General features: G+C 44.7%; 1 protein-coding gene across 2 annotated transcripts in view; it reads right to left on the bottom strand.

Annotated features, from left to right (window-relative positions):
• Positions 1-16,219, bottom strand: part of CDC50B (cell division cycle 50 P4-ATPase accessory subunit B) — a 272,588-nt gene extending 256,369 nt beyond the window's left edge. The window contains exon 1 of one of the 2 annotated variants that reach the window (XM_086956405.1): positions 16,079-16,219. The gene's annotated coding sequence lies outside the window, so the exon portion shown is untranslated. Of the gene's footprint in view, positions 1-15,801; positions 15,906-16,078 lie in introns of those variants that run through there. The other variant, XM_086956404.1, reaches the window with a different exon arrangement.
• Between the last annotated feature and the right edge of the window lie 9,103 nt (positions 16,220-25,322).

Genomic DNA, 25,322 nt, shown 5'->3' with positions numbered 1-25,322 from the left:
CACATGGGAGATCCTATTTATATGAAAATATATTGTATTTTATATGCAAGAAATCAATTCAAGGGGATACATCAAATATTGAATTGTAAGCAAAATGTCATGAACAGATAAATAAACAAATCAGCAAAACAGCTCATAACAAGACATCAGCTCCTGTAGATGAAAAAGAGTAACTAAAACCAATAATGCACAAAAGTCACTCTTAAGAACATTAATTGCTTGGGAGATGATGAAGAGGTCGACGTTTCGGTCTTTGTTGCGGTCTTTGTTGCAGTTGTCTATAAGACCATCAGGACAATTGTATATTGCAGAGGAAGCCCCCTATGTGGATACAATATGATAATATTAACAATTTATTTCTTGTACCAACTAAACATGATTTCATCATTAAATTCTTTCAATAAGGATAACCGTGTGCAGACCACCAAGTTGGTGATATTTAACAATATTTAGTATATACATCAAAAGATTGGCAAATTATTGTCGAACAGTCTTGACAACATGATATCAGTTTGTAATTACACATTTCTCGACAGCCTCCAAGGGGGGGGGGGTTCACCGCCAGCTCCCATTACACCATTTAGAAGGAGACTCAAACTTAATAAAAGAGATGTGTTGGAGGCGCAATTACTAAGTTCATATAGCTAATAGGTGGGATTGAATTGCCACAGCGATCTGTCGGATAGAGAACAAGATGTTGCATCAGTTTGTATCATACAAATATCAGCCGACTCAGAGTCAAGTCAGGAGACATCATACCTGTAGAGTTTTTTTAAGTCAGTGTTGATTAATTCACATCAGCAATCCAGCATCAATGAGGAAAAGCTTTTCAAAAAGGTGAGTTATCCGTGTAACTAGGAAGAAATTATCAATTGAGAGACAGTCGAGGCACGACTTTAATAAGGTTACATGTGCTGTTTAGTCCAACCCTAACCCTCGAGTGATATACATGGCAGTGGTCATGACATTGTTCCTACATAGGAAACAATTGCGTCTAAACACCACTTAAAGTGTGACAATCTGAAGAGGGGAGCACAATTATATTTTGTATTGTGGGATTCATCAGAATATTAAAAAAAATCAGAGCACAAGCAAAAAAGACCGATCTCTGTAGTAAACGATACTAATCTACGTGAGTCCTATCACTAATGAGGCATTAGGAATACTAATTGGTCAGCAACTAGACGGGTCTTGTTAGTTACAGCTCTTTGTTCTAAATCAATGATGCACAAAGAAGACAGACAACATGGTCATGGCCATGGGCTTGCAAACAACACAAATTGCAGGCAACCTGTGGCAGACCAACAAGGTGTCACAGGTATTGTATCAAGGCATGACACATGATAGTTGCCGAGGCTGTAAATCTCCGACGTACAGCAAAGAAAGGTATTATTCTACAATAACGGGGTATTATAATACTCTAAGCGACTAGCCTCGATGTTGAGCCCGACATATTAAATACTTAAATTAGGTAATATAGAGGTAGTATATCTCGCGGACTAATACGCAAGGTTATGACATAGTCAAAGAGACATAGGAGCATTAAGTTTTACTCACATTTATGGCTTCAACAGCACAGCACACCAATAGCGATCCAACAGCAAAAGGCGTTTACAGGATGCGGAAAATGACGACCACTCAACCTTATGTATACCCTAACACGGAAGTGGAACAGGTATAATCCGAGACGATGGCGGACTAACACAGCGACCGTCTCTGGTTCGCGTGCGGCCATATTTTTTAAGTGATCTAATCCAAATGATATCAGTCATCTTGAAAGTCCGAAGACGGACTAAGACAGCGGCCGTCTCTTGCTCGCGATCGGCCATGTTTGTTAAATGGTCTAGTGCGAATGGTATCAGCCACCTTAGAAGGTCAATTATGGTAGTTAATTGGTGTATTGGGCGAAGGCAAACCCAATGTTAGAAAACAATATCATTTGACATCGGGTTCACGCATTTTTAACATTCAAAGATAGTAGCTCTGGTCATGTATAATTTCAACATTTCAATACATGCTGTCAATCTGCGAATATTATTGCTGTAATGTATTACTGTTGTAATTCTGGTTTCTAGCTATGGTCATGTACCTTTCTCTATTTGGGGTTTGCTGTTATCAATTGGGCAAAACAACAATGTGGCAATATTGGACATATCAGAACGAGATTCTCATTTGTCTGTATATACGAGTCTTGGGTCGAACTATCGAACATACGTCTATGATTACATAATAGAAGTTAATAGTTTTATCAATCTAGACCGTGCCTTTGAATGTTTCAAGTTGAAATTATACATGACCAGAGCTACTATCTTTGATTGTTAAAAATGTGTGAACCCGATGTCAAATGATATTGTTTTCTAACATTGGGATTGCCTTCGCCCAATACACCTATTAACTATCATAATTGAGGAGGCGCTAGGGGGCGCACAGCGGAATGGCAGGTTAGCACCGCAGCTCTGCCGGACAGCCGCAAACAAAAAGGGTTTACACTAACCAAATGCCCTCTAAATGACCATCCGAACATAGCAAATCGAATGGGAAGGTAACGCGGTTTCAACGTGACGTTTTTCAACGATCAAAATTGCTGTTTTTACGAGCCTACAGCGAAATGCCTCCACCGGAGCCATCAAGCACCTAAGATGGCGGTGCCCTAATGGACACCTTCCAGATCGCGGAACAGACGGGTGGTGCGCTGACACGAGCGTTATATGCTGACCCGCTCGCCCCGAGCCCATAGCGTAGACACCGGCACCACCTCACTCCTCGTTACAGAATGCTAACAAAAACGGAGCATAACGCGGAGCCTAGAACAACCCCGGTATGCTAACGCAAAATGGCGGCGCCTTGTTATCGGAATTGGAAGAACTGCCAATAAACACCTCAGTTAGCTCCAAGACCGGTGTTTAATGAGTGAAACACTGTTCTTAGCGCCCCTATCACAGTGCCTGCTGCAAGATACTCACTACATGACTGTGCGACTCCTGATAACATTCTTCCTGCAACATGGCGCGAAGCACCGGCACGGAAATGCGTATAGTAAACACAGCGCTCAATGCCACACGCTAAGCGACCAGCGCTCCGCTGGTTTGCCGCCCTGCCGAGTCCACGCATACGGACCACATTGGAACAGAGCATCACCTCGCACCAAGGCACGGCGCACTCGGCATATGTGGTGCTGCAACGCATAGAATAACCATAGGAGAGAGTCAAGGCAAGATACCAGTAGCGCTACTGGGCAGGGCTGCACAAAATTGGCGCTCAAAGCCTATCATCTGCTGCTGAGAACCGTGAGTTTGGAAATACTAAACGTGTACACTGAGGTTAGGGTGCACCTTAGAGTGTGCATACCGCCCAGTGTGTTTCCTTTTTTGGTCCTGATGAAAGCTCGGCCAAGTTGGCCCTCAGAGCAGAAACATGTCGACCTTGTGATATAGATGATACGACCCAAATTTAAGGTCTACATCATCCATCTCACCTCTTTTAACTAGATGCTCACGCCGATCTTTATTAAAGTCTGGTTTGGATCAGCGTTTGCACCTTTTACCTTTTTCACTTTGTCACTTTACTCACTGTTTTTATATAAACCAGCTCCACAGCAGATGCAGGTGTCGTAGCACACTGGTTAGGTCTTTTACCTGCCCGGTGAAAAAACCCAATGATGAAGCATGTCACCCAATAGTTAGGTGAGTGAGGGTAATATAAAAAACAATTGTGTTTTTCCACTTTTCACTTCACTTGCAAATATTTTCCTTTTTTTAGTCACTCCTTTGTTGTTGTTCATATCAACTGCTGCACCCACGATTAGCGCTGTGCTGCTTCAACATACACCCGACCGCTCTGAAGAAAGTTGCTGCTATATTACCGTTCTCTAGATGGCGACAAGCACACACAAGACCAAGGTCACGACCACTATCACCGGTCCGGTGTCGGCATTCTTAGCAGACATGGCATGTCCAGACAGGCAGCAACCGAAGATAAATTTCGAAAACAAAAAAACGCCAAAAAGCACTGAAGAAATGGCGAGAACTGCCACAGGGGCAGAACAAACACCAACCAACAATATGGAAAAGATACTACTAGCTATTCAATCGAACCTGCAGGACATCAATGGTAAGCTAGACAACCTGACATGCCGCGTGGATAACATGGCGGCCAAGTTGGAGAAGCATGGCGAACGATTGGAAACGGCAGAGACGCGCATATCTGCAGTGGAGGACAAATCCTGTACTACCACCAACAGATGTACCGGTATGGAGCGCGTTTTGGATGTCATCAAAGCGAAAGCACAGGAGTTAGAAGCGCGCTCAAGGCGCAACAACGTACGCATCGCAGGCTTACCAGAAACGACCAACACTGGAACAATTATGTAAAGAAATATTCGGAGCAGAGGCCCTATCGCCTATATTCGTTGTGTAAAGAGCCCATCGCTCACTCGCGCGCTGACCACCAACAGGAGCCCCGCCATGACCTATAGTCGCCAGAATTCTGAATTATCGGGATCGTGACACTCTTCTGCGACTAGCACGTGAAAAAGGCACAATCACTCACCAAGGGAACCACCTTGAGTTCTACCCGGACCACACCGTAGCTGTCCAGCAAGCGCGGAAGGAATTCTCGGCTGTGAAGGCGAAGCTTCGTGATCTGCACAGATCTTATTCCATGTTATACTCGGCCAGACTGCGGGTGATGTGGGATGGAAAGGCGGTCATACTGTCAAATCTGAAAGCTGCGCAAGAGTTTGTCAAAAAAGTGGCGAAACAGAACAAAGAATCGGCACGCAGAGAACAACAAGACTCTGAATACCATGAGCTACTGATCTGGCAAGGTTGATGCCCACATGGTGGTAAGGCCTTCTAACCTCTTTTGTGGCTTGAATAAGGTGCTGAGGCATAGTACCCTCTTACTGTAGTGCCATTCTGACTAATTGTGCCCTGTGCTACTGGCAAAGGAACGTTCTTATCTAAATATAACGTCCTTATCTAATGATTTCACATACTCACATGCCAGCTATTGACATGGGCACTATGTGGCGCAACTGTGCTTCACCCCCGAACTTTAAGAGTGGACTTGACATGCTTGTACTGCATAACCGCAAACTGTGCCTTAGGCACTGCTGAGCGCAATAAGCCCCCAACAAGAACTACATAATGATGACTGATATTATATTTGTTGGAATGGCACATGTTCACCATGTTCTAAGGACACACCATGTCAGAGCGCCCTCAGTGGTGATGAATAAGCTTTTACATTGCAGTTTATGGTTGCGCCCATAGCATTCTCGACTCTGTTTGGCTGTGTAACCCTTATTTTCTCATCTATGTCTGTTAAAGCTAATTAGTTTTTTAGGGTACTCGATTCGAAGGTGGTTATCTATGACTATTAAGAGATTTTGTGATATTTTGGTTATCCCTGCAATGTATGATCAATGATGCTGATGTTTAGAACTGTCCACATCCATTAAGTTGGATGCTGAGATGTGCCCCAAGCAGACCTCCACAAGGGTGATCCCCAACCTAGTTATGTTATTGGGAGCTGTTCTGATGGGTAATAGGTTTCAGCAAGATTGGGTTGCTGGAGTGGGTGGGAACGGGTGGGGGCATTGGGATGTTAGAGTTCATAGACCAAGTCAATTGAAATAGGTTATTCAACCTCCATTCACGACAAAGATTGTACTGATATCACATGTAACACTGTGCTACCGAAAGTCCCGTAGTTCTGTTCTTGTAGTACTCAGCCCTAGTATTTATGTATACTCTCCTTCCCAATGACGCAAACAACACGCAACACCGGTAGAGCACATTTAAACATCCTCATGTGGAATGTTAGAGGCTTCACACAACCTAATAAAATCAGGCTGATGTTTGCCTATCTGAATAGATGGGCCATAGACATAGCATTCCTACAAGAAACACACATTGCTCCTGGCACGCATCAGACTGTAGGCAAACGCTGGGCGGAAGCAACATACGCATCCACTTACTAGTCGTACTCGAGGGGAGTAATGACGCTAATTCGTAAGGGCACAAATTTTGCAGCCCAACAAGTGATAACAGACCCTAATGGTAGATTCGTTATTGTATCAGGTTTACTACGAGGCCAAAGAGTGACACTAGCCAGGAATTTTTCCAGGGGATGTGGGAACACCTAAACACATTAATAGACACAGATCATATGGGGGGGCGACTGGAATGTAATGCTAGTGGATAGAACAGACCGATCCCATAATTCCACAGAGCCACACAAACGCGCTAGGTCAAAACTTATACATATAATAGATGATTTATCACTTACAGATCTGTGGAGACACAAACACCCACAGGTACCAGGTGCGACACACGTGAACGTCCTACATAATAGTTGGTCACGTATTGACTACTGGTTAGGCACAAATAGCATTGCACTATGGCTGTCGATATAACTGTTCTTCCCAGGACACTATCAGACTATAACCCGGTTCTAATGAAGCTTACAATTCCAAGCTACACACCACCTCCTTTTCATTGGATATTCAATTCGAGAGCCCTGTCTGACAAAGTTTATGCTGATACTATCCTTAAAGCGATCAAGGAATATTTTCAGATTAAGGAGCCGGTGACGGAGGACCCATGCACTTTGTGGGAGGCGTTCAAGGCCACGATTCGGGGGGTGTGCATGAGCACCACAATAGGCGTCTTGAGGGACATAAGACAGCAAATACAAAAACGAGAAGGGCGTATGAAAGATCTGGAGTCATCCTTTGCAAGCAGTCACGACCTTTCATTACTGGGCGAATTACGACAAGTACACACAGAACATCAAACCTTTGTCGAAGATGAGATAAAATACCTTAACAAGACACACGTGGCCAGAGCTTTCGGGGAGGGTGGTAGACCTGGCAGAGTACTCACAGCTAAAATATGTGAGGGTAAGAGCCACACAGCAATTTTGCGTATCAAGTCCGCTGATGATACATTACACACACAAGCTACAGGCATTCTAAACTGCTTCACCGACACCTACAGCGCCTTATATATATCACAGAAGACGGCATTGGCAGAAGACACATTTACCTATCTAGAGGATGTAGCGATTGCATGGCTATCAGACGGGCAGAGGGAATACTTAGCATCCCCTATAACAGTAGAGGAGGTCACTGATGTGATAAAGGCCTTACCAAACGGAAAAGCACCTGGCCCAGACGGGTTCACCAACGAATTTTATAAACAGTACGTAGACATTCTAGCCCCTTATTTAGTTGCAATGTATGGCGCGGCTTTTGAGCAGGCAGAACTACCCCGACGCTAAGGGAAGCAGTAATTACAACCCTCTTAAAACCCTCAAAGGACCCGGAGACATGCGACTCATATAGGCCGCTGTCGCTTATAAATGCAGATTTCAAAATCTTAGCAAAAATACTGGCGATCAGATTGAACCCATTGATGACGCACCTGGTACTCCCTGATCAAGCAGGCTTTATCCCGACACGATCCACATCGCACAACACGAGGACGCTATTTGCCCTCTCCTACTATCTCACACCCACCACAAAGGCCGTAACAGTGATGCTGGACGCCGCCAAAGCATTTGATTCTATAGAATAGCGCTACCTAATCACTATACTACATAGAATGGGCTTTCCCAAACGCTTCGTACAATGGGTGTCTCTGATATATACAAAACCACGTGCCAGGGTTGGAGTAAATGGGTATGTCTCATACGCTTTCGACATGGAGTGTGGCACCAGACAGGGATGCCGACTATCACCTCTGCTCTTCGCTCTTGCCTTAGAACCGCGGGCCTGCCGGATCCGACAGAAGTACAAATCATCCGCTTTGCAGTTTCCGTCCAGACCCCTCCATATCTCCTCCTATGCAGATGATATGGTGTTGTATGTTAGGAACCCTGCGGTACATCTGAACCCATTGTTGAGAGAATATATTAGATTTGGGGGACACTCCGGCCTAACCAATAACTGGATCAAATCTTCAATCATCCCACTAACAGACACGACTACCCCGCACGACTCTGACTTCCCCTTAGAGTGGCAATCAGAACCCATACGCTATTTAGGAGTCTGGTACCACAGGGATCCAGGAGTAGTACTCCGCTCAAATTATGGGTTCACAATCTCCAAATTAGAGGACAAAGTGAAACGCTGGACGCAACTACCGCTATCACTCGCGGACCGCATCATGATTGTAAAAATTAACATCTTACCCAAATTCCTTTACCTCTTTAATAACATACCTATTCCTCCCCTTGGAGAGGTGTTCCGGCGCATAAAATCACTGGTCTTGCAGCTCATATGGGCCGGTAAACAGGCTCCCATAGACCTCAGAACATTGACTCTCCTATATGATAGAGGAGGGTATGCGTGCCAGACTTCCTATTGTACTATTTATGTGCTCAGGCGCACTATGCAGCCTACTGGTACCATGAGATACCGTATCTCACCCACACTGCCGTGGAAGAAGGTGATGCCAAACCCATCCCATTATCGGCTATTTTGACACATGTGCGGCAGCCCCTACATTCGCGCGACATAAATACAAGTCGACACCACAGTGAAAGCATGGCGTAAACTAGGACAGTTAGCGAACAAACTCCCGCTATACGCTCCAGAATTGCCACTACACCACCACCAGGCGCTGTCGGTTACAAGCGATAGGGTAGGAATGTCGCTACTGTGCAGCGTAGGCATAGAAAAATTTGGGGACCTATTCATTGAAGGGAAATTTAGAGACATTCAGGATCTTGAATACATACAAAACAAAACACAACTATTTTACTTTACTCATTACAGACTGAAAAGAGCCCTGAAAGAACTTTTTCCTGCATTCCCCAATGAACCAGACTGTCTAAATACGCTGCAACTCGTACTCCAAACTCAAGACTTGTCACATTTAGTATCAAGGCTGTACGCCACAGCACAGGCAGAAATACCATGCACCACAGACGAGGCTAAGGCGCGATGAGACGCGGCTCTAACAGACCCATTGACAGAGCTCGAATGGCGACATACCTGCGCCTTAGTACAGATACTCACACCCAACGGAAATCTACGTATCATTCATTACAAGTTCCTCCATCAGGCATAATACACACCTGCCAAAATGTACAAATATGGGTTGCAGGATGAAGACCGATGCAAAAGATGTGGTGGTGAAGGGGCAGATTTTGCACATCTAGCCTGGTACTGCCCGAAAGTCCACGATTTTTGGGGAGAGGTTACGGCTAAACTGTCTGTCATGATTGGCGTCGAGCTGGAATGCGAGATACGATCCTGTGTATCACACCACACGTAAAGGCTACTAAATGCAAATCTAGTGCTGTATCGTTACTACTGGCGAAAAAACAGATTGCGCAATGCTGAAATAGCATAAGGGCGCCCACAACCCTTCAATGGTTGCGAGATATGGCAAGCTGCAGAGATAAACTACTTACATACGAGGAAGAATTGCCAATGGGGTCCAGGTCAAAAGACTACTGGTCTTGCTTCACAGAATATATTACCACATTGGATGACGGGGAGGGAACATGAGCTACGGGATGAGTTGTATTGTACCAACCTACTAAATTGTACATGATGAAATTACAGCGCCGTCAGCGCAGGTATTATGGAGGTAATGCATGTATCATTGATATCAGTTTCGGATTGTACTGGTCGTACTATATGTTTCTACTGCACTTTCTTTTACTGTTGTACTGTAAGCAGAAAACTAATAAACAAATTAAAAAAAAAAAAAACTACCATAATTGGCCTTCTAAGGTGGCTGATACCATTCGGACTAGACCATTTAACAAACATGGCCAATCGCGAGCAAGAGACGGCCGCTGTCTTAGTCCATCTTCGGACTTTCAAGATGGCCGATACCATTTGGATTAGATCACTTAACAAATATGGCCGCACGCGAACCAGAGACGGTCGCTGTGTTAGTCCGCCATCGTCTCGGATTATACCTGTTCCACTTCCGGGTTAGGGTATACATAAGATTGAGCGGTCATCGTTTTCCGCATCCTGGAAATGCCTTTTGCTGTTGGATCGCTATCGGTGTGCTGTGCTGTTGAAGCCGTAAAAGTTCACGCTCCTAGGTCTCTTTGACTATGTCATAACCTTGCGTATTAGTCCGCGAGATATACTACCTCTATATTACCTAATTTATGTATTTAATATGTCGGGCTCAACATCGAGGCTAGTCGCTTAGAGCATTATAATACCCAGTTATTTTAGAATAATACCTTTCTTTGCTGTACGTCGGAGATTTACAGCCTCAGCAACTATCATGTGTCACCCCTTGATACAATACCTTTGACACCTTGTTGGTCTGCCACACGCTGTCTGCAATTTGTGTTGTTTGAAAGCCCATGGCCATGACAATGTTGGCGGTCTTCTTTGTGCATCATTGATTTAGAGCAAAGAGCTGTAACTAACACGACCCATCTAGTTGCTGACCAGTTAGTATTCCTAACGCCTCATTAGTGATAGGACTCACGTAGATTAGTATCGTTTGCTACAGAGCTCGGTCTTTTTTCTTGTCCTCTGCTTTTTAATATTCTGTAGAATCCCACAATACAACATATAATTGTGCTCCCCTCTTCAGATTGTCGCACTTTAAGTGGTGTTTAGACACAATTGTTTCCTATGTAGGAACAATGTCATGACTACTCCCTTGTATATCACTCGAGGGTTCCGGTTGGACTAAACAGTACATGTAACCTTATTAAAGTCGTGCCTCGACTCTCTCTCAATTGATAAGAAACCCTTAGTTATTATTCACATTTCTTCTTAGTTACATGGACAACTCACCTTTTGAAAAGCTTTTCCTCATTGATACTGGATTGCTGATGTGAAATAATCAACACTGACTTAAAAAAACTCTACAGGTTTGATGTCTCCTAACTTGACTCTGAGTCGGCTGATACTTGTATGATACAACATGTTGTTCTCTATCCGACAGATCGCTGTGGCAATTCATTCCCACCTATTAGCTATATGAACTTAGTAATTGCGCCTCCAACACATCTCTTTAAGTAAGTTTGAGTCTCCTTCTAAATGGTGTAATGGGAGCTGGCGGTGAACCCCCCCCCCCCTTTTAGGCTGTCGCGATATGTGTAATTACAAACTGATATCAGGTTGTCAAGACTGTTCGACAATAATTTGCCAATCTTTTGATGTATATACTAAATATTGTTAAATATCACCAACTTGGTGGTACACACACGGTTATCCTTATTGAAAGAATTTAATGATGAAATCATGTTTAGTTGATACAAGAAATAAATTGTTAATATTATCATATTGTATCCACATAGGGGGCTTCCTCTGCAATATACAATTGTCCTGATGGTCTTATAGACAACTGCAACAAAGACCGCAACAAAGACCGAAACGTCGACCTCGTCATCATCTCCCAAGCAATTAATGTTCTTAAGAGTGACTTTTGTGCACTATTGGTTTTAGTTACTCTTTTTCATCTACAGGAGCTGATGTCTTGTTATGAACTGTTTTGCCGATTTGTTTATTTATCTGTTCATGACATTTTGCTTACAATACATCATTTGATGTAACCCCTTGAATTGATTTCTGACATATAAAATACAATATATTTTCATATAAATAGGATCACCCGTGTGCTTTTTCTCTCTTTCTTTGTGATTAATACCAATATACTTTACTGTTATCCTATAGATACATTGGAGTTAGATTGTTGACAACAAACTAAGACTTACGCTAGCAAATCATCTTAATCAGTAGACAAATAAAATCGCTTGTAGTCAATCCCTACACTGTAGTGGAGTAAATGCAGCAGCCTATTTACAACGTGACACATCTGGGGAGATGAGTCACGTTGTGAAGCCCTGCGTCAGATTATACCTGCGTCAGGTATTATGTATGCAGGGTGGGCATTCTACGCAAAAAAGCCATATATAACAGGCGCCGTGAAATCTACCAGATTTCACTGCGTCACTCCACGCCTTCAATGCATCAAAATCCCAAAGAGTGCTCAGGCCAGGCGTAAGGAATGAAACAGGGCTTTTTGAATGGGGTCAGCCATCTATTGTGGCGCATTGCTGGAGTTGCGTCACTTTCATGAGTGACTCCAGCAATGCATCACTTTTGCACCAACAGATGCGTCAGAATTTCTGACACATCCATAATCCTTGCACCATGGAGCACTGTACCGTACATACAACGCATCCATAGTGGCACATGGACATTCAGCGCAAGGAAACTGAGACATCTATGCAGATGCGTCAGTTCCTTGTAAATCTGTCCCATATTTTTTTAAACCAAGAGCTTCCATCTCGTGTTGTGGAGGCAGCTCTGCAGTAGGAGTTAAATATAATTATGTTGCTGATGCAAAAGGGTCCCTGTTTAACCCTTTCCATGCTGATGACGGCCGGAAGCCGTCATGGCACACAGTGCTCGTGTGCTGATGACGGCTCCTGGCCGTCATGACCACACCCGCGATCGGAATGTGCCACACAGACGCAGAATCGCGGGGTTAAAGTGTCTTATCTTGAGAAGAAACAAATGTAACTAAAAGAGTGTACAGTATGTAAATTATAGAGGCGCGTGTGGGTTCTCAACATGCACCTTTTTAGGTCTCGACCTACAGCATTGCTTGAGCAATGCTGGTTTGTCGAGATCATAGTAAGGGCTTTCAAAAGTCTACCCAAACTGCTGCGGATCGGGTAAATTTCATGTGAGCCAGGTCCGTGCACATTGCCAGCCACATTGCATCCTTTGAAGTCTGAGCCTCGGCATCAGACTTCAAAGGAAGCCGCTACCCCGCTCCCACTACGCAATGCCGAGAGCTTGTTATTTATGTCCTACTTTTTTTGTGGAGAGCAGATCTAATGCCCTTTCCAATGCTTGTTGTTAATGCCCTTGCAGCCCGCCCATCAGGACAAGTGCACGCCATCTTTGTTTATCACGCTGCATTCGCGTGTGGCAGTCGTCTGTGATTTGTTGGCGACTGGCAGATAACCACTGTGATTGGTGGACCTTGTCAACCAATCACAGAGACGACTGCCGCTTGTGAATGCGGCTTGAAGGCTCTTTGTTGGGAGCCTAACATGCATTCCTTGGAAGCTGCGCACTTGAGTGCTTCTGTCAGCGCAGTTGGACTGGTGTCACCCAGCAGCTTTCGGGCATGCCACAGCTCTCAAAGAGTAGTGCATCAATGAGGCCGATCCTAGAGAGCGGCATGTGAGGCTACTGCGGCTCTCTACCTCCCAAGGTCCTCAAGCCATTCCTGTGCGCTGTGCTCCACTCTAAGCTGTAGCCCCATGCGCGGTGCTGCACTCTAAGCTGCTGCCTTGTGTGAGGAGCTGCTCACTAAGCTGATGCCCGTGTGCGATGCTGCACTATAAGCTACTGCCCCGTGTGCGACACTGCACTATAAGCTGCTGCCCTGTGTCCAGTGTTCCAATCTAAGCTGCTGCTCAGTATGCACTGCTGCACTCTAATCTACTGCCACGTGCACAGTGCTCCATTGTAAGCTGCTGCGCAGTGCTGCAATCTCCACTCCTTTGTGTCTCCTTTCTGGCCTCTTTCCCACTTAACTTTTCATCCTTTCTCCTTTAATCCCATTTCCACCTTCTCACAACCCCTTCTAGCACTGTTATAGTAACATTTGTGTTTCTCCCTGTCTTATGAAGTCTGCCCTGCCACCATTTACTTCGGACCCTCACACACCCTCACCCACCCTCACACCCCCTCCCCCTCACACACCCTCGCCCTCATCCACCCTCACTCACCCACACCCTCACACCCCCACACCCCGCCTCACACTCACCATCACACCCCCTCACCTTCACCCACCCCCTCACTCACCCTCTCACCCACCCTCACACCCCCTCTCACCCTCACACACCCTCTCACCCACCCTCACACCCCTCCACTCACCCTCAATCATCACCCCCTCACCCTCACACCCCTCTCACCCTCATAACCCTCTCACCCTCATAACCCTCTCACCCTTATAACCCTCTCACCCCCTCACCCTCACACCCCCTCACCCTCACCAGCATAGCATAACAAAACACAGCATAGCATAGCATAACAAAAAAGCATAGGATAACAAAACATAGCATAGCATAACAAAACAAAGCATAGGATAGCAAAACAAAACATAACAAAACAAAACATAGCATAGCAAAACAAAACATAACAAAACAAAGCATAGCATAACATAAAGCGTGGTATAACAAAACATAGCATAGTATAACAAAACATAGCATAACAAAACACAACAAAACATAGCAGATCAAAACATAGCATAACATAACAAAACAAAGCATAGCATAACATAGCAAAACACAACATAACATAACATGCATAACGAAACATAGCATAGCATACCAAAACACAACAAAACATAGCATAGCATACCAAAACACAACAAAACATAGCATAGCATAACAAAACAACATAGCATAGCAAAACAAAGCTTAGCATAACCAAACATAGCATAACAAAGCATAGCATAGCAAAACACAACAACACATAGCATAACAAAACATAGCAAAACACAACAAAACATAGCATAGACAAACATATAATAGCATAACAAAACATAGCAAAACAAAGCATAGCATAATAAAACACAACAAAGCATAGGATAAAGCATAGCATAGCAAAACATAGCATAGCAAAACATAGCATAGCAAAACATAGCATAGCAAAACATAGCATAGCAAAACATAGCATAGCAAAACATAGCATAACAAAGCATAGCATAACAAATCAAAGCATAGGATAGCAAAACATAGCATAGCAAAAAAAACATAGGATAGCAATACAAAACATAGCATAGCATACAGCATCACTCGGCACCACCACAGCATCACTCAGGGGTACCACAACATCACTTTGCGATAGCACAGCATCACTGAAAGCCACAGCATCACTCGTTCACCACCACAACATCACTCAGTGCCACCACAGTATTAATCTGTGCAACCATTCAACAACAACTGATTCAAATATGTTCTCTCAATGTTTCAAGCTTTATTACAAATGTAACAAAAGATGTTAATATTTCACTTCTGTTCTTGGATTTTCGTCACAATAAAATACACTGAACATAATCTTCACAAAAGTTATTTACAAAAGTTTAAGCTATTGCCATTATAAATTAGAATAACTTATTTAAGTACTAATTATTTAAAAAAATTAAAAGCAATTGTTATTTGTAATATCAATACATGTAACTCGCGTAAATACAACACATATTGCATTACAAGTGCTATAGGTGTCACATTTGCGAAAGTTATAACTATTGGCATTGTAAATGACAAAGCTATTAATTTTGCTATTTTCAAAAACAAAACATAAATAAAAAAATGTGTCATTTACAATACCAATAGCTCAAACTTTCCTAATACGAGACCTATTGCAAATGCTTGTTTTACAAGCCACCATCACGTGTTCAGACGCCACAACGAAACACATGAGATTCATTGGACTCATTACGTTTTCAAATGGTCACAAAGAAGAGAACTACACCAGAGTGAGACAAAATGTGAAGAAGTGATCGATATAGAAATGTACTAATATTCTAAAACGCTTAAAATTAGTCCAACTCAAACATAGCTCACAATTAAATTGAACTAAAAGAGCCCACTGCCGCCCGTCCCTAACTCTGGTGCTTTCAATTAAAATTCAAGACATTTTAACAGAGTTTGAAAGCGCACGCAAAGTGGTCATCATTTTGGGCCATCTTCGATGTGCTCGAATACAATAGTTTCCGCACAGCCTCGTCGTCATTCAACAAATCACAACAGAAAAAGTTTTTATCTTTTAAACGGACTCACCGGCTCAGGCAAGGGGGACTCATTCAGCACACCAACCTAGCCAGGAAGTAACCTGCTTCCTGGTTACTCAGGAGTAAAAACCAACAAAAAAGGAGGTAGTCCAGTCTTAAAAACATTCGGCGGCTAGGTGCGAAGCCCCTCCCTGTTCTATTCAGGTACGGGCCCTCGAGGCACATCCGAGGTTTCCCGAGAGGCGCAGCGATCCAAGAGGCGCGGCTCGTTGTCATTCACATTTAAATTACTTCATTCATTTGAGTGATATTCTTGGAAAATTTACCTTGAGCAGAAGATGTAAAGAAAAGGTGGTCCGTTCGAATCTGCTTGCGTTTTTCAATGTATCAATCCTCTTCAGCGTCAGCGGTGTGTTTGCTAAGAAGACCCACCCATGACTGACTGAACAGGTTTTTCCTTATCAGTTCACGACGCGGAAGCATGAGTCTGAATGTGATCTGAGGGACCTTGCTGTCTCTTCATGGGGAACTCAAAATCATTCCCAATTCATGTAATCCGCCTAAACCCCCAAAACACCAGGGCTGTCAACTTCCACATCCGGTAGTGTGACTAGCGTTGCTACTTGTTTTTTTTGTTTTGTTTGCATTACCTCAGTTGCCTTTTGTGACAATTTGCTCTCTTTAGACAAAAAGCATGTTGCATTCTGGTTTATGTAGTTTTAGTTTTACCAAACAAGCTTGGGCTAAAGAAAAGGTGTTACTTGACATGGGATGGAAGCTATGTTGTTTGTAGTCTTTCTACCACTGCATTCATACTTGATAAGAGCAAAACTAGGTGGACAAGAATTCATAGCAAATAAGCAATGGCAAATCCAACAGGTCTGGCTTACACCAATAAGTGACTGAAGGATTTCAGTCAGTGCTGTCAGTCACCCATCCATCAGTACACTTAGTTACTCCTTATCCCACACATAAGCTCAGCATCAATGAAGAGGCACCTACAGTTAGCAGTCAGACCTATTGGCTTTGATGCAAGTGTGTGAGGGGTGAGTGGACATTCTTAGTGTGACTGGTAGTCTGTGAGGGGCAAAAGGCTGCTTTAGACAGAGTGAGGCTTCTGCTCTAAGGGGGGTGAAAATGCAGTGCTCTTGGTAGTGCAAGACTGCTGGCATGCTAGAAGTTGAGAGCTCTGTTAGTAGTATCATAGTCCTACTCTAGGATGTGGGAGTGCTGTAGGTATTGTGTGACTGCCAGTTGTGAGATGTGTAATTGTGCTTCTGGTAGTGGATGACTGCTGTTCCGATGGGTTTGGGAATGCTGTCTGTATTGCAAAAGTGCTTAAATGTGTATATACTTCCGGTAACGTGTGTCTGTTCGTGTGGTGGTGCTGTTGGAATGTAGGGTGTTTTTATATTTCACACAGCAGCGGCTGCCACAGGTAAACGAGGTGTGGCGGGAGGGGGAGAAGTCGACAGATGACGGAATAGGTATAGTTAAACCAATAAATAATACCTATTCTGTCGCCTGTCAGGCTTCCCGCCCTGCCCTGCCGCACCATGCTAACCTGTGCCGGCCACTGCTGTTTCACCATAAAGTCATTACCACTCCTCTTTTGTTTTCTTTCAGGTCATGACTGCAAGCATGCTGTGTACACCCTTAACGACAGAGAAGTCCAGCTCTTGAAACAACCAAGGTGAATTCTCTTCCTCCACTTGTGAGCTATGATGGTCTGCTTTCTCTAATAGGGCTGACCTAAGATAGTGGGGAGCTAGTGACCCAGGTTTCTCATTTATTTACTTTTGCGAAACATTGCCCAATGACTGCTGACAGGCTGCACTGCACTGACCCATCTATACCCTACACCAGAGGTCTTCAAACTTTTGGATGCCAAGACCCCCCTGTCAACATTTTGAGGCGTAAGGACCCCCTCCTGAAAAAAACTTCTAAACCTATAGACAGGGCTATTAGAATTATGAGGCAGGTGAGGACCAAATTATGCGTCAGGCTTGACTAAATTGTGTGGGAAGAAAATGTAAGTAATGTTATGTGATGCCGCGTATTTCGTGATAGCATTGCTTCTTTATTTTGAAATTTTTTACACACAGTAATACTGAGGAAAGATTTCACCCCATCATTACCCATTTATAACCAAAATACAGCAATTAACATCAGAAAGATTTCTAGTCAACCTTTGAGAAGGGCCTTGCCCTCCGCAGGAATACGTGCTGCCACATTATACACTCTGAGAAGCAGGGGTCCCTTAAAAACCTGGCGGTTTTGTGCAGAATTAAGCAGTTTACCCATGCAGCTTTCCTCTCACCCCCTCTCTTCCATCCCTCTCTCCTCTCCTAACCCCGGATCCATCTCTCACTTTGCAGGCCATTTTCTTTCACCCCTTTTTACAACTTCTGAACTCTCCCCATTCAACCTCTCACTTCACCTTTAATCACCTCTTGCCATTCTCTATTTTCACTGCCCTAATCTCTAACAGTCTCTAGCATTTATCTCATGGCCTCTCTGGCCCGTCACCTCCCATGCCCCTCAGCACTTCTCATTCATCTCGTCTCTCCATTCAAATTTTTGTCTATTTGTATCTTACACCTCTTCAGTCCCCCCATTCAACTTTCACATCTCCCCTTTGTTCTAACAGAAGCCCCCACCTTTGGCTCACACTCACTTCTTACATGTCCACACTTCTTTTTGGCAATTCACATTCCTCCTCATCCCTGACCTCTTCAATCGAATTCTCTCTCTCCCTTGCTGTCCTCTCTCATCCTCATCTCTCCTCACCAAGCATACGGGCCGGACCTGTATGCTCCTCTCGGCCTGTGCCACTCTGCTTATTGTTCCCTAATTCAAGAAGGCATGAGTTGTCTGTCTCGCTGTTTTGCTGCAGGCCGCGCAGTTATGGAACTTGCACCCTCCTTTGCTTCGCTCCACCAAGAATCTATTATCCTTTAGGAATATATAATAACCTTTCTCTATGTTCTGTAGGTTACCCCATTTGGCTGGTTCTCCTTCTGTGTTTCTCATTTGCCTACAGGCAGCAGATGGTTATTAGCCCCAGGACATCTTTTGGTAACAGTAGCGCACTACAAATGTAAATAATAATAATAGCCAGAAGCAGGGGAGTCACTAGATCAGAAATTCGTGGGGGACTAACACTCCCAGCCAGGGCTGGTCCTAACACTGGTCGCACACGGTGCAACAATCTTTTTTGGTGCCCCACCCCCGTTTCCTCCTTCTCCATGAATTCTTTCACTGCTACTCACCAACAATGCACCTCATCTCTCTATAGCACATTTCTGACAAACATTTAAGTTTTTTATAGCGCTACTCATAGTTTATTCACACTCAATTCTGTGATCTGCATATTACACGTTCTTTGTAGCAGGCACATTAACCCTCTGCACACTGTGTGGGTGACAAAAGTGCCCATGTGAGTGCACGGTGAGCGATGCCACAGTGCGAGATTAGGGTAAGAGGAGTGACTGCAGGGTGAGTGAGGTGGCGTATGAATTTAGGTGCGAATGCAAGTTCAGAATGGGACTAATGAATGTATGATTACTGATGGGCTTGTTCGAGTGAGGTGCATATTGAGCAGTGAGGGGGACAGGTGAGTGAAGTGTCACAGGAGGGCAGGACTTGTGTGACTGCAGGGTGAGGTATAGGGTGAACAGCGCAAGTACATTGTGAGTGCAGAGTGATCACTGTGAGTGCAGGGTGAGTAGGTGAATGGTGTGAGTGCATGGTGATCAGTGTGAGTGCAGGGTGACTAGTGTGAGTGCAGGGTGAGCGTGAAAGTAAAGGGCGAGAATGAGGAGCGAGTTGTCTAAATGCAGGGTGCATTCCCAGACACTTGAAGTAACTCATCATGTTATTGACGGCGGCGTAGGGTTTAAGATCTAAGTTAAACTATTGCGGCATTAATCAAGGGTGGAGGAAATAAATAATGTGCTGATCCTGCAACAAACTTACAGTCCTATGGTTAGGGGTGCCAGCAGATTATTTTGATGGGCCAGTCGGTACAAAATTAAGCAGTCACCTAAAGCTGTATTTTCAGCACTTATCTGTGCATACTTTGAACAGCAAATATAAATAGAAAGCACTTTTAATTGTGTTCTAGGGCTGCCTCAATTATCCATGACTGACAAAGAGAAAAAAGACAGAAAAGTCACATAAGGAATGCATACATACTTTTGTACTCTCTATTAAAGGTCAAGAGGAGGTCTTTCCAGGCTCTTTAAACAAAAAAAGGCAGGCATTTTTCTTTTGGCAACCCTACTTTATATTCCTTTTCATTAAATGCATTCTCACAGTACAACAGTAATTGTAAAATACAAATGTAAGGAACAGGCAGAGTGGGGGCCCAGGGGGTACTGGAACCAGGCAAAAAAACTAAGCCTCTTTAACCAGTTTACAAAGGCATGTAAATATGCAAATGGTCTTTAAAGACCTGTGAAAAACTCGGGCGGCTGGAGATGACTCCAGACACTGCCCAGCCGAGCCCCTAGCAGCTCGAGTTTCACTGCAGCAGCAGCCCGGCTGAGACACACGATGAGCGAGGAGGGGGGCTGAAGCCCTTAGGCCTGGGCAGAAGTGTAACTGTGAAGGCGCGACCTCCTTTGCATCGCTCCATGGCCCCCCAGGGGATCGCGCCCCACAGTTTGAAGACCCCTGCCCTACACGAATAACCGACCTCCACACAGTGGTTAATTTGTAAAAAAAATAAGTGCCGGAGCTCTTGCCAGGCGGCTGCTTGAACTAGCCCATTTCTCTTGTTTGATTCACCTAAAACAAAACCAGCCATGAAATTTGGGAGAGGATGTGGCATAATGGCCAGAGATGCAGATTTCGGACCTGGGGAATTCTTGGTGGCGGCTTAACATCCTGTGATTCTGGGCAAATCACTTAATCTCACTTTGCCTACCATAAATGTATTTGTCCTTAACTGGTGCTCATGAAAAGTGCCGGTGTTAATTAAGTGCTGGTGCTGAGCACCGGAAACCATAAGCTCAAATTAAGCACTGCCTCCATAGCATAAACACAACTGTTTGTGTTTACGTTTCCATTGTGTAATTACTAGAGAACATTAACCCCTTAAGTGCTGCTGACGGCCAATGGTCGTCAGCAGCGCTACCTCCCCAGTGCTGTGCACGACCATTGAACGTCCATTCAGCACTAGTTCTAATGGACAGCACAGCACTGGGGAGAAATGTTTACACGCAGCTAAGGTGTTAATTGAAATTCACATTGTAAACTCCCTTCTTGTCATGTTTGCTACAGAGTTCATAATCTAAAACTCCTTTGTAATGTATGTTTCTAGAAAGTCCAAAATACAAAACTTCTACCGAAGATATATGTTGTAGTTCACAATATAAATCCCATTCCTAATGCATATCTCATGGATTTGCTGAATGCATAGTCCCTTCCTATTGTATTTGAACAAGGTCTGCATCAACAATGTCTCTATGAAGAGTGGAACTACTTCTTTGGTGGTTACCACAAATGCTGTCCAATCAAATGCTTGTAAAGAAGACCCACAACAAGGGATTCTTTTTTGTGATTAGGTGAGTTCGGTCAGTGGTTAAGGCTACTTTCTACACAGACCTAAACACAGGACGTAATGAGCTATCCTCACTTTGTCATGTGAAAATGAGGACTCTTTCAGACATATTCCTCACAGGGCCACAGACCAGACAGAGAACACAATTTCCTGTCCTAAGGATTGGACAGGAACGTTAGGGATGAACAGGTCATTTAAGATCAGGGTAAGACAGGGATTGCATGGGTGGAGACACTCTCCCTCAGATGTAAATGAACAAGCAATAGCAAAAGGAACAAGCATTGGCATAGCCAATAGGTCTCCTCTTTGGGATCTTATAGGTGTTTAGCCAGAGCTAATGGAATTCTGATTCCCTCACTGAGCAGCAAATAAAAGGCAATCAGAAAGCAGTTGAGGGCAACCCTCGCGTGGCTTAGAAGTCAATCAATCAGGTGGCACTCTGGGCAAATCACGGCTGCACTTCCGTAGCACAAGTGAGCTTTTGGCAGCGGGAGAGGGTGCCAGGCACCGCTCTCAGAGGAAGCCAGAGCCCCTGCCAGGAAAGGGGTGCCGGGCAGGCTGGGGTAGATAGTCACTCACTATGAGGGAGAAGTGTTTGGGGGAAATAACAAAGGAGGTGCATAAAGGCTGTACCAGGCCTGGCTGCTCCGCTCCGACTTAATAGTCGGGGTAGAGAGCATAAACTGGGTCACATGGATTGTTCAATGCAACATGGAAGTTGAAACTAAAAACGGCCGGGCTTCTAAGTGGATACAATACAAATAGGATGCCATTCTACAGAAGTAACTGCTCGCTATATGGTCGCACGCATGGCATAAAGTCTGGCTAACAACTATGCCACAAAATGATATGACATATTGTAAACAGTTTGTTTGTAGGTCTCGCCTGAGACAGTGCATGCACTGTCTCTTCAAGACATTTAGTAAGTGTCTTTTAAAAGTGCCACCAGAGGTTTTAGATGGCCTACAGCTTGGGTTTACGAGCTCGTGCACGTGCACAGCTGCCATCTGTGTTTTTATTGCTCTAATCAGGCTCCTCTGCTTGCACTACCCCCCTCCCTTTACCCCCTCCCTCCTGGTCAGCTTCATTTGTGTCTTCTAGCTGTGAATCATGCTCCTCTGCTCGCACTCCCCCTCCATTCTCCCCCTCGCCCCCCTCAGTTTCATTTGTGTCTTCTATCACTGTGAATGCTCCTGCTTCCACCAGGCACACTCACCATCAGCCGTCAGTGCACACTTCCACCAGGCACACACACCACCAGCCGTCAGTGCACGCTTCCACCAAGTACACACCACCAGCCGTCAGTGCACGCTTCCACCAGGCACACACACCACCAGCAGTCAGTGCACGCTTCCACCAGGCACACACACCACCAGCCGTCAGTGCATGCTTCCACTAGGCACACACACCACCAGACATGAATGCATGCTTTCACCGGGCACACACACCACCAGCCATCAGTACACGTTTTCACCGGGCACACACACCACCAGCTGTCAATGCATGCTTTCACCGGGCACACACACCACCAGCCATCAGTGCACGCTTCCACCAGACACACACATCACCAGCCGTCAGTGCACGCTTCCACCAGGCACACACACCACCAGCTGCCAGTGCATACTTTCACCAGGCACACACACTACCAGCTGTCACACACTACCATCCATCGGTGCATGCTTCCACCAGGCATATACCACCAGCCATCAGTGCAAGCTTTCACCAGGCACACACACACCACCAGCCGCTGCTGCATGCTTTCAACAGACACACACCACCAGCCGTCAGTGCACGCTTCCACCAGGCGCTCACACCACCAGCCATTAGTTCACGCTTCCACCAGGCACACACACCACCAGCCGTCAGTGCATGTTTCCACCAGGCACACGCACCACCAGCCGTCAGTGCACACTTCCACCTGGCACACACACCACCAGCCATCAGTGCATGCTTTTACCGGGCACATACACCACCAGCCATCAGTGCACGCTTTCACCAGGCGCACACACCACCAGCAGTCAGTGCAGCAGGCAGGCTCTTCTCAGAGTTTCTTGAAAATATGTGTTCGATGCCTGGGAAGGAGTGGGTCGAGTTTCCTTAAACCATGATGAGCATGCAGGTGCAGTGCATGAACTCCTGTGTGAGTGAGTCATGCTGCCTGAGGCTCACTCACTCCACACTTGTAAATTGCACCAGGCTTTTTCTTATTTGCAAAGTTTGGCACAAGCACACAGCTAGGCAGCCCCCACATCCCCGGGAATGACTGCTTCCTACAACCAGAATGGAAACAACATTCAGAGCAATGAAAACAAGTTCATTTGGTGCAAAGAACTGTTACCAAAAACCACGTCCAGCTACTGTAGATCTGGCAACTTAAACAAAACAGCAACAAAAAACAAACCAGCATTGGCATAGCCAATAGGTCTTGCTTTTTGGACCCTATAAGTATTTAGTTATGCAGCAGAATATCCTTGGTGCAACAACACCAACTGTTGCATGGCTAAACACTGATAATGTCCCAAATGCAAGACCTATTGGCTATGCCAATGCTTGTTGATTGAATGCAGTTTGATATGTACTGCGCAGCTCAGCATGGCAGAGTGACTTGTGAACTAAATCGGTGGAATGGAAAGTAGGCGTAAAATAGGTGGCCACTGGTACGTCCCTCTAAGCCACCTGAGAGACTTAAAGTCTTTGATGCATTGTGTGTACTTCACATTTTTGTGGTGAGTATCAATTAAGAAGGTCAGACTCCTAACACTTTGAACCATCACTATCATAAATACCACATTGGACTGTCTTTTGTCATGCAAGATGTAGATTTACTATTAGTCCTATATGAATAGCCTTCTTGAGAAGAAGTACTATACGTTGAAGAAAAATATACACAGCTTTATTGAAGAATAGTGTTGACATACATCAACCAATCTGTGATGCACACAAACACAAACATCTGTGATATGAACACTCATCTCTCTCAAGGCTCTTCAGCATAACAGGCACGGACTTGCATTTCACACCTTCATGGTCTCGCCTACTTATGCTCCTCAACTACATATTTGTAGTTATACATTTTGTCTAGTCATGTGTTGAACAGAAATACACGCAATCGTTTCAGTCATTGTTTCACAAATATTGTGACAATAAAAAATACTTTGTGGTTAGACAAATGGGGACAACTTACAAATATTGATTTGCCTCTTTAGACCCACTATTAGAAATACTTTCTACCCACTCTTGGAATAGCAAGAGTGCATATATTTTCGACGCTTCTAAGTGGATGGGTGATCGCCACAAGAGTGCACAGTTATTATTTCAGTCGGTAGGGAAATGGTGCCATCTACTGGAACTGGCCACGTTAAGCAGTACAGATTGCTCAGGGAATTAAATACTGTCACGTTTAATTATATGTATAAACAAGCAAATGCTAATGATGAAGTCTGGTGTGCTGGGCTGCTTAAAAAAAAAACAAGCCCACGAGTGGTGCGCACGCGCTGTAAGTAACGCAGCTGCCATCGTGCCTGCCGCTGCACGCGAACGAGAAAGATAATTGGAAACCTGATCCAGAACAGATGGCACCCTGCATGCCGCTGCTCGCTCCCGAGACCCCTATGCCATGAGAGTGAACATTTTGAGGAAAGGCGGGACATGCACCTGTCTTTTGCCATCTGCGTGCTTTCATTATTGAAAGCCACACGCAAAAGCCAATAGGGTGTGTGGGAGGAGGCAGACCCACACAGACAAGTCTCTTGGAAGTATGAAGTGATTCCAAGAGGCCCTCTCCTAGTGCAACGCATGCACGCTGTGCTAGGTGAGACCTAAATAAGGAATAAGGAATAAAGTATAATTTACTTGTAGTCCCATGACTGGTTCATCACATACTCCTGACTTTAAAACTGGTGATGAAGAAGAAACAAATGTACATGAGGTTGGGAAGCCTATTTGTATGCCAGTCATCGCATGCATCATGGCAACTGACGTGCGACACATGTGAGTGGCAGTGC

This window comes from Lissotriton vulgaris, chromosome 2_1 (genome assembly GCF_964263255.1).
Source record: "Lissotriton vulgaris chromosome 2_1, aLisVul1.2, whole genome shotgun sequence".
Lineage (NCBI taxonomy): Eukaryota > Metazoa > Chordata > Amphibia > Caudata > Salamandridae > Lissotriton > Lissotriton vulgaris.
Note: the sequence above shows the minus strand (reverse complement) of the source record. Positions and strands in the feature narration are given on the sequence as shown.